This window comes from Macaca fascicularis, chromosome 14 (assembly GCF_037993035.2).
Source record: "Macaca fascicularis isolate 582-1 chromosome 14, T2T-MFA8v1.1".
Classification (NCBI taxonomy): Eukaryota; Metazoa; Chordata; class Mammalia; order Primates; family Cercopithecidae; genus Macaca; species Macaca fascicularis.
The window spans coordinates 127,154,582-127,168,232 of NC_088388.1; positions in this window are offsets into that span (position 1 = coordinate 127,154,582).

Here is a 13,651-nt window from a genome sequence, read left to right on the forward strand (position 1 = left end):
TCTTCCATGGCGGCAGGCAAGAGAATGTGTGTGGGGAAACTGCCTTTTATAAAACCATCAGATCTCATGAGACTTACTCACTATTACGAGAACAGCATGGGAAAAGCCTGCCCCCATTATTCAACTGTCTCCATCAGGTCCCTTCCATGACACATGGGGATTATGGGAACAACAATTCAAGATGAGATTTGGGTGGGGACACAGCCAAACTATGTCACAGAGGGAGATTAATTTTAAGAAATTGGCTCCTGCGATTGTAGGGCCTGGCCTGAGGCTGGAGACCTAAGAGAGACACAGAGTTGTTGCAGTTTGAGTCTGAAGGCGGTCTGGAGACAGAAGTTCTTCTTACTCTGGAGACTGCAGTCTTTTTTATTGAGGCCAGGCCTTCTGCTGGTTGCACAAGGCCCCCCCAAACACATCATGGAGGGTTATATGCTTTACTCAAAGTCTACTGATTTAAATTCTAAAATCTACAAAAGTCCTTCACAGCAACATCTAAAGTTTAACCAAACACCCATGCACTATGGCCTGACCAAGTTAACATACAAAATTCACCGTCACAAGTGGTCTTTGTAATGGTAGAGGATGATGAAAAAGGCTTGACTGTAGATTCCTAAAACTGCAATGGCAACAGTTGGGGAAGAAAAAAAAAGAGGGAGCGGAGCCACAGGTGAAGCAAGGAGAAGCAAGAGGTTAAGAGGAAAATAGAGAAAGGGAAATCGGAGGTGGGTGGGGAGAAGGGGTGCCCTGTGTGCAGTGACCAAGCTTTGGCAGCATAAGCAGTATGGCTGAATGTAGTCAACTGCAAATACCTGACCTTTGGTACAAGGTATTTTGGTGCCCAACCTGAGCTAGGATTTAAGACAGAATTTGAACTGGCCTCTAGGAAACAAAAGGGCTGCCATGGCTCCCCCTGTGATTCCCCGCCTTCTCCACATCCTCTGTCTCCTGGAGTCTCTTCTAGATGCTCCATCTCCCTGTTGGAAGCAGTGGTGAGAGGCTAGGGCTGGAGTTCAGCAAGTTAGGTGCTGAGGGCATGAAATACAGAAGAAACTCACTCTCAGTGCTGTGCAAGGTCAGATCACACTACCTGCTGCCCTGCAAAATGGCCATGATAGGTGTGTCAGGGCTCCCTGCTGCACAGAGAAGAAAACAAACATGCCACCCAATCTTGGAACTCACAGGCGAATGCTGACAATATTTTAGTAACAGGCATAAAAGACAACTGCACAGTTATAGGTTGGTTGGTTTGTTTTTTCCCAAGGTGGCAGATTAGAGGCTTTTAGCATGCCTCAGCCACTTGGAAATAGCAAAAGAGAACATAAAGATGAACTCTGTGAGCTTCAGTTCCAAAAGGAAATTGGGAATGTACCAGAATCATGGACACCCCAGATCTCAAAGAGGAGAACAACAGCAAACAGCCCCTGTGACAGCATCCAGCTGATAAAAGTGAGTGAAGCCCCATACGTGAGAGAGGCGGAAAGCCTTCATCTGTGGCTCATCCTTCCCCTGGGGATCTGAGCAACCGAGGCCAAGGGATTGCACTTTGCTTCTCCTAAGCCCTGGAGCTAATTTGGGGAGATGCATGGAGATCCAGAGAGGTAAAGACACCAAGAAAAGCTGTAGACATTTTCTTAGACTTGGGACTTAAAGCAGGATGCCATTTTTAATCTGGGTGCATACTAAGTCAGCCATTCCTTGGCAACCCAGCAGTCTGGCTGTGCAGGCATTGTAGTCTCAGGCCAGAGATTGGAGTACCTGCTCTGGAGCAGAGTAGGAGCCTCCACAGCCAGAACTGTGGAAGGCACCTCAGCAGTAGGTGCTGGAATAGTGCTCTCCCTCATTGCAAGCCTGGGGTGGGAGGAGAGCTACAGCTGCAGTTTCTGCTGGGTGGTGAGACTTGTAGCCACAGCCAGCTTGGAGACCTGAAACTGATCTGTGTGTGCCATTGCTGGGCCCTCTACCCTGCTCTCTTGAGATCATAGTGCAGTGGGGCCCTTTCTACTCCATGCCCAGGCAGATCTCCAGGCATTAGGAGCACTCATTCTCTTGGTTCAGCAGCCTGAGCTGCTCCACCATTCCTGGACATCAGATCTTGGTGCAATGGGGCTCTCTGCTCCTCGCCCAGGCAGGTCTCCAGATATTCAGAGTACCTGCTCGCTTCATTCGGCAGCCTAAGTTGCCCCACCCTTACTAGACATTGATTGTGGTAAAGCAAGACTCTGCTCTATGCCCAGGTAGACCTCCAGGCGTTCAGGGCACCTGCTTGCTTGGTCCAGCAGCCTGAGATGCCCCACCTCTCCTGTTCAGAGATCTTGTTTCGGGGGTACTCTCTCTGCTTCAGGCCCAGGCAGTTTCAGGCATTTGGAGTATTGCTCACCTGGATCAACACCCTAACCAGTCCTATCATTCCTGTGCATAGATCCTGGTGCAAGGAGGCCCTCTTTGCTTCATGTCCAGGCAGATCTCCAGGCATCTGGAGCTCTCACTCTCCTGGATTAGCTTAGGCTACCACACACCCCCATCCCCATGCAGAGAACTTGGAGCCAAGGAGGTTTTCCAGCTCCACGCCTAGACACACCTCTGGGTGCCTGGTGGCTAACCACTGGATTCTCCCTTGACACTGGTGCTTACGCCTGCCATTAGGGGAACTGCAGGAGGACCTGCCTGGTCCAGCCCTGTACTTTGTGGCTCCTGCCCCTTCAAGGCTGAGCAGGGACCTCAGACTACTGGACATTTCACAAATCAGCCCATTGCCTGAGGCAACAGAGAGCTGCCAGTAAACAAGGATCAAATATATACCCAACCACATTGCCCACAGGTGGCTCATACCTATAAATGCTACCTATAGGCTTGTACGATGAGCTGCACAGCCCAATATAAAACCTGCTGAAAGAAGTGCATATGACTATAGAAGCAAAGTCAAAAGATTCTACCCAGAATTCTCTACAGTCACGCCTCCTAGGAATTGGGGGAAAGAGAAAGGGAAAGAAAAAAAAAAAAAGAAAAATCATAACAGTATAGGATGAGAAAGAAAAAGAAAAATCCTACCTGCATGAAAATAATTATAAAAATTAGAAGTGCCAGCATCTCCAAATGAGAAGAAACCCCAGTGCAAGAATTCTGGCACCATGAAAAATCCGAACATAGTGACCACATCAAAGGATTGCACTACCTCTCCAGCAATGGTCCCTAACCAAAATGGAAACTCAGAAATACCAGACAAAGAATTCAAAGCATAGATTGCAGGAAGCTCATTGATATCCAAGAGAAGGTTGTAAATCGACGCAAAGAAACTTCTAAAAACAATTCAGGAAATAAGAGATAAAATCTTAAAAAGAAATCAATCAGAGCTTCTAAAACTAAAATATCTCACTTGAGGAATTTCAAAATACAACTGAAAGCTTTATCAATAGACTGGACCAAGCAGAAGAAAATTTCAGAGCCTGAAGACTGGTTTTTTGAACTAACTGAATCTGACAAAAGTTAAGAAAAAAATATTTTTGAAAGGTGAGTAAAGTCTTTGAGAATTATGGGATTATGTAAAGCGACCAAATATACAAATTATTGACATTCCTGAGAGAGAAGGAGAAAAAGCAAACGACCTGAAAAATATATTTGAGGGAAAAATTCAAAAAAGTTTCCCTAATCTTGCTAGAGAGGCACACATCCAGATATAAGAACTCTAGGTACCTGCAAGATACTATATAAAATGAACATCACCAAGGCATATAGAACAGAAGATCACCAAGAACAGTCATCAGACTGTCCAAGATCAATGCTAAAGAAAAAATCTTAAAGACAGTAGAGAAAAAGAGCAGATCATGTACAAAGGGAATCCCATCAGGCTAACAGTGGACTTTTCAGCAGAAATTTTACAAACCAAGAGAGACTGAGGGCCTATGTTCAGCATTCTTAAAGAAAAGAAATTCCAACTAAGAATTCATATCCCACCAAACTAAGCTTCACAAGTGAAGGAGAAATAAAATCTTTTCCAGAAAATCAAATGCTAAGGGAATTTGATCTCACTAGATCAGTGTTACAAGAAATCCTTAAGGGAGTTCTAAACACAGAAACAAAAGAATGATACCTGCTATCACAAAACACAATTAAGTACATAGCCTGCAGACCCTATAAAGCAAAACACGATAGAAACTACAAAGCAAACAGCTGACAACTTCACAATAGGATCAAAACATCAAATATCAATATTAACCATGAATGTAAATGGTCTAAACTCCCCACTTAAAAGCCACAGATGTCTTCAAGAGACCAATCTTATACGTAATGACACCCATAGGCTCAAAGTAAAGGACTGGAGAAAGATCTACTATGCAAATGGAAGAAAAAAGCAGAAGTCGTCATTGTTATGTCAAATAAAATTCAACCAGAAGACCTAACTATTCCAAATATATATACGCCCAACATTGGCACCCCCAGTCCATAAAACAAATATTTCTAGACCTACAGAAAGACTTACCATGCAATAACAGTGGGGGACTGCAACACCCCTACTGACAGTATTAGACAGACCACTGAGGCAAAAAACTCACAAAGAAATTCTGGACTTAAACTCGACACTTGACCAGTTGGACCTAATAGACATCTACAGAGTATTCCACCTATCAACCACAGAACCAAGACTGACCACCATTGAGATAATACCAACCATGCTCTCATACCACAGTGGAATGAAAATAGAAATCAACACCAAGAAGATCTCTCAAAACCATGTAATTACATGGAAATTAAACAAATTGTGCCTGAATGACTTTTGGGTAAACTATGAAATCAAGGCAGAAATCAAAAAAATCTTTGAAATAAATGAAAACGGAGACACAATATATCACAATCTCTGAGATACAGCAAAAATAGTGTTAAGAGGAAAGTTTATAGTGCTAAATGCCTACTTCAAAAAGTCAGAAAGGTCTCAATGATCTAACATAACACTTAGAGGAACTAGAAGAACAAGAAAGACTAACCTCAAAGCTAGCAAAGGAGAAGAAAATAAATAAATCAGAGTGGAACTGAATGAAAGTGAGACCCAAAAATCCATACAAAGAATCAACAAAACCCAAAGTTGGTTTTTTGAAAGGATAAACAAAATCACTAGAATGACAGCTAGAATAATAAAGAAAAAGAGAGAGAAGATCCAAATAAGAACAATCAGATATGACAAAGGTGACATTACAACCAATCCCACAGACATACAAAAGATCCTCAGAAACTATTATGAATGCCTCTATGCACATTTGCATAGTAGATCTTTCTCCAGTCCTTTACTTTGAGCCTATGGGTGTCATTATGTATAAGATTGGTCTCTTGAAGACATCTGTGGCTTTTAAGTGGGGAGTTTAGACCATTTACATTCATGGTTAATATTGATATTTGATGTTTTGATCCTATTGTGAAGTTGTCAGCTATTTGCTTTGTAGTTTCTATTGTGTTTTGCTTTATAAGGTCTGCAGGTATGTACTTAATTGTGTTTTGTGATAGCAGGTATCATTCCTTTGTTTCTGTGTTTAGAACTCCCTTAAGGATCTCTTGTAACGCTGATCTAGTGGTATCAAATTCCCTCAGCATTTGATTTTCTGGAAAAGATTTTATGCCTCTATACACACAAACTAGAAAATCTAGAGAAAATTGATACATTTCTGGGAGCACACAATCTCCCATGATTGAATCAGGAAGAAATTAAAACACTGAACAGACTAATATTGAGTTCCAAAATTAAATCAATAATTTTAAAAACCTACCAACCAAAAACAGTGCCCCGGATCAGATGGATTCACAGTTAAATTCTACCAGACATACAAAGAGAGCTGTTATCAATTCTACTGAAACTATTTCAAAAAATCAAGAAAGAGAGACTCCTCTCTAACTCATTCTACGAAGCTTGCAACCCCCTGATACCAAAACTTGGCAAAGACAGAATGTGAAAAGAGAACTACAGGCCAGTATCCCTCATGAGCATACAAGCAAGTATCTGCAACAAAATACTGGCAAACCAAATTCAACAGCACATCAAAAAGTTAATTCACCATGACCAAGTAGGCTTCATTCGCAGATGCAAGGTTGGTTCAACAAATGCAAATCAATAAATGTGATTCACCACAAAAATAGAATTAAAAAAAAAAACATATGGTCATCTCAATAGACACAGAAAAAGCTTTCAATGAAGTTAAACACTTCTTAATGATAAAAACCGTCAAGAAACTAGGCATTGAAGGAACATACCTCAAAATAATAAGAGCCATCTATGACAAGCCCATAGCCAACATTATACTGAATGGGCAAAGGCTGTAAGTATTCCCCTTGAGAACTGGAATAAGACAAGGATGCCCACTCTCACCACTCCTATTCAATGAAGTACTGGAAGTGCTAGCCAAAGCAATCAGAAAAGAGGAAGAAATAAAAGGCATCCACATAGGAAAAGAAGAAGTCAAACTGTCTCTTTTCATGAATAATCTGATTCTATATCTTGAAAACCCTAACAACTCCACTTAAAAGGTCCTGGATCTCATAAATGGCTTCAGCAAAGTTTCAGGATACAAAGTCAATGCATAAAAATCAGTAGCACTTCTATATACCAAAAACATTCAATCTAGGAGCCAAATCAAGAATACAATCTGATTTACAATAGCCACAAAAAATACCTAACATTATATCTAACCAAGGAAGTAAAAGATCTCTACAAGGAGAACTACAAAACACTGCTAAAAGAAATCATAGAAAACACAAGTAAATTGAAAGATATTTTATGCTCATTGACTGGAAGAATCAATACCATGAATATCATCATACTACCCACCACCAATGCCATTCTTTACAGTATTGGAAATAACTATTCTAAAATTCACAGGGAAACAAAAAAGAGCCTGAGTGGCCAAAGCAATCCTAAGCAAGAAGAACAAAGTTGGAGGCATCACATTACCCAACTTCAAACTATATTATAAGGCTACAGTAAACAAAACAGCCTGGTACTGGTACAAACATAGACACATAGACCAACGGAACAGAGTAAAGAACCTAGAAATAAAGCCACACACCTACAGCCATCTAATCTTGGACAAAGTTGACAAAAATAAGCAATGGGGAAAGGATGCCCAATTCAATAAATGGTGCCAGGATAGCTGGCTAGTCATATACAGAGGAATGAAACTGTACCCCTACCTGTCACCATATACCAAAATTAACTCAAGACAGATTAAAGATTTAAATGTATGATGTCAAAGTATAAGAATCCTAGAAGAAAACCTAGGAAACATCATTCAGGACATGAGCCTTGGGAAATGATTTATGACTGTCCTCAAAAGCAATTACAACAAAAACAAAAATTGACAAGTGGTACCTAAATAAACTAAAGAGCTTCTGCACAACAAAAGAAACTATCAACTTCTGCACAATAAAAGAAACTACAAACAACCTATAGATCAAGAGAAAATACTTGCAAGCTATGTATCCAACAAAGGTCTAATATCCAGAATCTAGAAAGAAGTTTTTAACAATTGAACAAGCAAACACCAAATAATCCCATTAAAAAATGGGCAAAAGACATGAACAGATATTTCTCAAAAGAAGATATGCAAGTGGTCAACAAATATACAAAAAAATACTCATCATCACTAATCATCAGAGAAATGCAAATTAAAACTACAATGAGATACCATCTCACACCAGTCATAATGACTATTAAAAAGTCAAAAAGCAACAGTTGCTGATGGGGCTGTGAAGAAAAGAAACACTCATACACTGCTGGTGGGAATGTAAGTTACTTCAGCCACTTTGGAAAGCAGTTTAGATATTTCTCAAATAACTTAAAACAGAACGACTATTTGACCCAGCAATTGCACTATTGGGTACATACCCCTCCACCACCCCCCAAAAAAACAAATTATTCTACCAGAAAGACACATGCACTCATGTGTTCATCACAGTGCTATTCACAATAGCAAAGTCATGGAGTCAACCTAGGTGCCCATCAACAGTAGACTGGATAAAGAAAATGTATATATACACCATGGAATACTACCTACTCATGAAAAAGAATAAAATCATGTCCTTTGCAGCAATGGGGATACAGCTGAAGGCCATTATCCTAAGCAAATTATCACAGGAACAGAAAATCAAATACCACGTGTTCTCACTTATAAGTGGGCGCTAAACATCGGATACTTGTGGACATAAAGATGGCAACAATAGACAGTGGGGGCTACCAGAGAAGGGAGGGAGGGAGAGGTCAAGGGTTGAAAAACTCACTGTTGCGTACTCTGCTTACTACCTGGGTGACAGAATCATTTGTACTCCAACATCAGCATCACCCAATAGGTCCAGGCAACAAACCTGCATGTGTACCCCCTGAATCTAAAAATAAAAGTTGAAAAAAAGACCATTGTACCAATTTTAAAACAATAAATAGAATTAGCATCATACAAACATATTCTACTTGTGCCAGGAGCCGAGTTCAGAATCCAGTACATTCCTGTTCATTTTTCACTGTCCACAAATGATCTGCACTGTGAGAGCCTGAACTCCCATCAGCTTGGGCTCTAGAATTTACACTGTCACCAAACTCAAGCATTTATGGACTGCCTACCATGTGCCAAACATCATAATACATCTTGGGTCCATCATTTCTGGGTTTTCTGTTTAGCAGATTGGCCCTGGGGCAGCCTACTGGCCCCCCTCTACAGGCCTAGACTACAGAAAAGCGACGGCTCGCCTCCGACCACTCCAGGAGTCACCGCCCAGTGGTCAGGCACTCTGACTGCAATGTCCAGTCCCTCCACCACCCAACCACAGGGGAAAGTGTGTCATTCTCCGAGTCCTCTAGGCCACATCTAAGCTGCTATGCCTTACACTCCCTCTCTCTCCACCTGTTTCCATAAATTAGAAGCCACTGAAATGTAAAAGTAAATAAATAACAAAGCTTAGCAAGGACTAAGAAGCTGAGAGGGCCACTGAATGCCCCAGCACTCTGCCTTCCTGCCTATCCGAGAGGCCGCAGGCAGCCAGGGGCTCTCACTCCTGGGGAGCCAAAAGCAACAGGAGCCACTGACCAGAATTCCGTTTGCTTTTTCCCCTCCCCTTCTCTCTGGATGATTTTTCCATTCCCTCCTCGCCAGGGCTGCTCTGGAGGACCCAAGGGAAGCCAGGCCAGCTTGCTAACTCAGGAAAATGGCACATGTGAGCCATTTTCCACATGCTTCATGTGGGCTCAAGAAAGGCCAGCTGGGGTTCTCTTGTAAGAAGTCTGATTTTTTTTAAGGGCAGTGATAAAAAGAGACACAGATTAGTCCCTGCACCCCCTCCCATGTCCCCTTCCTGGTCCCTAGCACTGACCACTGGCCAGGGAGATTCTGTAAGCCTCCTTTTCTTCCCACTGTCTTACAAAGGATGAATCCCAAGGAGGCCAAGATGGGTCCAGGCAGTCCACGCAGAAGGGAGGCTTCTACAGATTGCACTTAATTTAATCATTGTCAAAAGCCTAGCAGGAAAAAACAAGGATTTTGGTTTTAATTACTATGCTGAATATGCATCTTCTATTTGTCATATTTTCACTTTGTTTGATCTCTGTGTTGACACAGCCACAGTCTGGAACGAGGGGGTTCTGAACAAGCTTCCCATTCTCTCGAAACGCCCAGCTTTAAAGGAAGTCCGGAAGTCCCTTAGGACTTGCTTACCTCCTCAGTACTCTTGGCTTTCACATCCTCCTTTTCATTTCTTCATCCTTCAATTTTATGACATGCATTTATGAGAAAATTATGAGTACTTTTGATCTGATTTCCACACAATGGAGATGTTTTCTGAGTTTCATCCTGGGCTCTCTGCTTTAACCCAATGGCTCCCCGCCCTAGACCAGTAGCTGGACCCCTAAGCGCCGCATACAGAGGCCTTATGCCATTTATCTAGCACACGCAGGCGAGCTACTTTCCCCTCCTGGACTATACCACGCTGTCATCCAGCTTTGGCTGGAATCCCTAGCCCACCATGTTCACTTGAAAAATCTCGATTCGCCCTTCAAACTCCTGCCCAAATGTCCTGTGAAACTGTCACCAGGAAGGGTTTGATGTGTCCTCAACTCTCGTAATGCTTTTTACTGTACATTGTGATTCTGTTTGTTCAGTCCTTCCAACTGCATTGAGCTCCTTCTGGGCAAGATCCATACATGTTCATCTGTGAACACTCAGAATGTAGAAATAGCATTGCTTGGCTGTGATAGGCACTCACACTCCTTCTTGTTAAATAAATAGGTGAATAGATGGAGAGAGAGAGAGAAAGAAGGAAGGAGGGAGGGAAGAGAAAGGAAGAGAAGGGCAAGGAAGGGAAGGGAGATAACTGGAGTTCTGGTGCACAGCTTTCTTTATATAAGATTATAAAGGTCATCTTTCTGTACCCACCACCTCTTTGCTGATGTCTTTTGTTCCATTTCCACATGTTCAAAGCTCACATCAAAAGAAAACCTCCACTGTCAGTATTCCATCAGCCTCTCTTCCTCAGATAATATTGCTCTTTTCTTCAAATCCCTTAGCTCCTTTAAAATTATAGGTCCTAGGTCTCATGCCTTCATGACTCTTGAAGGGAGAGGGTGTGAGGGGGATGGAAGAGAAGCGAATTCACACTGTAGTACTGCTGACTATTATCCCCTCTCTTTTAACATTTGAAATTTCAGCAAAGTTTTTATTGCCTTAACCCTGATGAGTGAGAGTTATAAGATGTGGATTCCTCTGTCACGGGATATATTTTGCAGGGCGAAAGGGAGATTCTGGACCTCTTTAATTACCCATGGATTTTATACTGTTTGTATGATCACACCAAATAACTGCTTTATCCAAAACTAAAGTAGACCCATGAGGGTCCCTGCTTAATAGAGGCCCTTAAAGTCTCCGAAATCTTTATTTGGAATCCACAGAGGAAGTCTGAGGATTTGGGGCAAGTGGGGAATGGAGCAGAGAGATAAGGAAAAAGAAGGAAGGAAGCAAGAAAAGAAAGGGGGGGAAAAGAAATCCTTTGGGAGTGTTCAGTGCAATTTGACTCCTCTCTCGCACATGCTTAATCCATGAATCGAAAGTCTTTACAGGATCTGTCAATGCTCATGGAAACAGGAAACTTGCAGGGAAGTCTCTAAAAAGGAAGACATGTTTCAGAAGATAAATTAACACTCTGTAAGCCCAGAGATGGTCCTTGGTTGGGCATGAGCTAAGACAAAAGGAACACTAAATCATTCTCAGAACATAGAGTGTGGCAGACAACACGAACGGGCACTCTGGAGGCTGTGGTTGCTTCTGCCGCCACAAAGAGGAACACCGAGACAGTTGTCTAGATGAATAAGCCCCCTTTCCTGCCCTGACTGCTATTTCTTTCAATACCTAACATTTCAGACAGACAATACCTACTGTCATTATAACCTAAATGAATCTCAATGCCTCACTTCCCTCTATAAGCATACAGTCTCTATCATAGTTTTCACTCCACTCTGCTAAGAAATAATCTCTGACTACCCAAGACTGGGGCAGGGAGCCCTCCTAACTGCTCCCACAGCTCCCAGGATTACGTTACAAAATAAACTGCCCCGTAATCACCTGATTACTTGTCTGAAATCCCATACTCTATATACCCAGATAGAGCAGAGACTAGGCCTTCTTTACTCTGATATCCATAGCTAAGTACCATGCGTGACACATGATAGACATTCTCTTGCCATCTATCAACCAGGCATAAGGCAGACATTCAATTAATATTTATTGCATGGAATCAAATGTTGGCCCCACTTAATAAAAAGAGTAAATACAGATATAGTGCCTGCTGTGTGCCAGGTGCTGATCTGTGCACTGTTTAACTCATTTAATCTTCACAATGACCCTCTGAGGTCTATACTAGCATTTTACAGATAACAGAACTAAGACACAAAGAAATGGAGGACTTGCCCAAGAACACCCAGGAAGTAAGTGGCACACACAGGCTCTGGACCCAGACGGTCTGGCTGCAGAGCCTGTGTTCTCAACCACTACACAACATTGTCTCTCTTAAACTCTGAGAAACTTCCAATTAACAAACAATTACTCCAGCTATTCCAAATCTGGAGACAGAGGAGGCTAAGCAAGCCATGACTCCTTTTAAAAATATCCAGGGACATCTTGTGTTAACCAGGGTCAGGGTTACTCAAAGCATTCTTACACCAAGTTATACTCTACCAATCTCCTGGAATGATGAAAAGAGCATGCTTTGCAGTGCACTAGCAGGAAAGGTTCTGTGGATCTTAAGTGCTACAGAGACTCCTCATTCATTCAAAATTCTCCCACTATTTAAACATTTCTTCTCTTTCTAACATTGTGCTGAAATCCCCCTTATCGTCATACACGAAAAAAAGAGTAGTATAAGTATAATCCCCATGTTACAGGAACAAAATGATTCTACCACTTCAGGAATGCAGGGGTATATTATAACCATCTGATGTGGAAATTTCTAACAGATTTTCAGTCTATAAAATGACCCTGAGACAAGCTCCTTCAGGCTCTACACCAATAGCACTGTGATAGCTCAGCTCTGAGTGACAGACCTGTCCTCCACATTTGCAGCATCCCGTTCCAGAGCCCCAGTGGAGGCCAGCACAGCATGTGTCTAAATATTCAGGAGTTTAAATAAATCAAGCTAGCAAACTGGTACATCAGTATGTTCTGTCCTCCTTGATAAATAAGCTTTTGCAATGACAATATCTTATAAAGCATGTTTAATAGTGTTAAAAATGAGCAAAATAACAAAGACTAATAGAATATAATTTATCTTGAAGGCTTGTTTGTTCTCTTAATGAACCAACAATGTTTGAGTGAGAATAAAATAAAGACAAATATAAAGAATAAATTGTAATATATTTATTCCAAAAACTTTGTTTCTCACACTTACATTTTGGCCAAATCATTAATTATATAGTAATAATCAGGATTTTCACATAATTTATATTCTATCAAAAGTACTAACTTCAAGGTAAAATTGTACTCAAAACGTAAACATTTTGAATATATGTTATCAAAAACCTAAATTAAAGTGAATATTAAAAGGGGGAAGTTAAAATTATTGTTCATATGTTTTCAGAAGTTTTTCTCTTTGAAAATTATTTAAATGATGTATTAAAATTAAAACATCAAGTACAAATTATGGAAAATAAATATCAAATTTTAAATAAAAACTGATTATATTAATAAAAGCTGACATCTTAATATAATTTTTGAAATTTAAGATTGTTAAATAGTTTTATAAAAAGTAAACTATTTGGAATTCTAACATTTAATCTTTTTATTATTATTATACTTTAAGTTCTAGGGTGCATGTGCACAACGTGCAGGTTTGTTACATATGTATACCTGTGCCATGTTGGTGTGCTGCACCCATTAACTCGTCATTTACATTAGGTATATCTCCTAATGGTATCCCTCCCCACCCTCCTCCCCACAATAGGACCCGGTGTGTGATGATTCCCTTCCTGTGTCCAAGTGATCTCATTGTTCAATTCCCACCTATGAGTGAGAACATGCGGTATTTGATTTAATGTCTTTTTAACTGCAAGTGTAAAGAATAATTATCACACTTGATTCACATCGTCTAGACCTCCATGTGCACAAATGCAAGCGTAATATGTTCAATATTGCAAAAT